We start from the raw sequence: 1,514 nt of genomic DNA, 5'->3' as shown, positions 1-1,514 counted from the left end.
GACTCAACATGGTCACACTTTGACTGATCTCCTCCCCTTGAGTGTAGGCTTCTAGCCAATAGAATATGACAAAGATAATGGAATATCCTATCACTCCTGTGATTACAGTTTGTTATGTATCATCACTCTGTCTTGCTAGCAGATCTTAGAGGCTCTTCTTTTGACTTTATGAATGAAACAGCTTTGTTGGGAAAGCCGACATGGCAGGAACCTGTGGGAAATCTCAGGGACCTGAGTGCAGCTGCTAAGAGCTGAGGTTGAAGGTGGCCTCCAACTGACAGCCTGCAAGAAGCCAGGGCCCTCAGTCCTACAGCCACAGAGAAATCAATCCAGCCTATTGCTTCTCAGCCTCTTAGCTAAGATCAAGTGTAGTATCTGTTCTTTTCCATTTAATATCTGATATGTCCTCCATCCATGGACAACATATTAAATGTATCTTGGAGCAGGGGGATGAAATAGTTTGCTCCACCCACTCTGCACATTGACCCGGTATTCCAAGACTTCCAGGAAGGTGCACCCCTCAAGGACACAATAGATCAAATGAAAGGAAGAATACTTACTTGTAGTGGTTTCTTAGCTTTCATTGCTGGTGCCCCCTCAAAACATTCAGCAGCACCTTGACTGGGTAGCTCAGTTGGGTAGAGGATCGACCCAATACCCAAGGTTGAGGGTTCCATCTCTGGTCACAGTATATACAAGAATCCACCAGTGAATGCATAAACATACAGGGCAACAAATCGATATTTCTTTCTCTGTTTCACTCTCTTTCTCTAAAATCAATTCAAAAAAATTTATCCAGCCTACAAACTGAGTTTGGAAGCAGCCCAGACAACACCTTGATTACAGCTTGAATAGACCCTCAGCAGCGAACTCAGCTAAGCCATGACCAGACTCCTGACCACAGGAGATAATAAATGTGTGCTATTTTAAGCCAATAATTTGGAGGGAATTTTTAACAAAACAACAGAAAACTTTTACAGTAGAAATTTTAAGATCGTAATACATAAGAGTACGATTGAATCCTGCTGTGCATTGTTTAAAAAAGAAAAACAGCCAAGAGATTTGCCTGACTAAAATCAGAATGTCTTTAAAAAGGACTTCTGTTCTGCTCTCAGAAATACAAATTTTTAGATTTAGTCAGATTTTTAGAAGGACATAGCAATCCAGAGGAAATAACCAAGGAAAATTGGCATGTGCTATATCTGAGTTAGAAGGGAAAATGAATATCCAGTAATCTTTACATTTTAAACCAACTTCACACTCCTAGAATAATTGGTCATTGTTTATTATCCTTTTTTATATATTGTTGTGCTTAATTTGCTCAAATCTTAAGAATTTCTGAACATATGCCTATGAAGAATACTGGTCTACAGTTTTCTAGCAACGTCTTTGTGTGGTTTTGGTATCTGAATAGTGCTGCCCTCATAAAAATAAATTGAAAATATTCTTTCTGCTTCAATTTTTAAGTCTTCTACATCCATATTTTTTCTACTTGTTCTATCAATGTGGAAAGA

General features: G+C 38.8%; 1 non-coding gene across 1 annotated transcript; it reads left to right on the top strand.

Annotated features, from left to right (window-relative positions):
- The first annotated feature begins 336 nt into the window (after window positions 1-336).
- On the top strand, window positions 337-522 carry LOC114507203. The gene has a single exon (XR_003685466.1). It is a non-coding gene; the product is annotated as a U2 spliceosomal RNA (small nuclear RNA).
- The last annotated feature ends 992 nt before the right edge of the window (window positions 523-1,514 follow it).

This window comes from Phyllostomus discolor, chromosome 9 (assembly GCF_004126475.2).
Source record: "Phyllostomus discolor isolate MPI-MPIP mPhyDis1 chromosome 9, mPhyDis1.pri.v3, whole genome shotgun sequence".
Taxonomy (NCBI): Eukaryota; Metazoa; Chordata; class Mammalia; order Chiroptera; family Phyllostomidae; genus Phyllostomus; species Phyllostomus discolor.
This window is presented reverse-complemented; position numbering and strand designations above follow the sequence as displayed.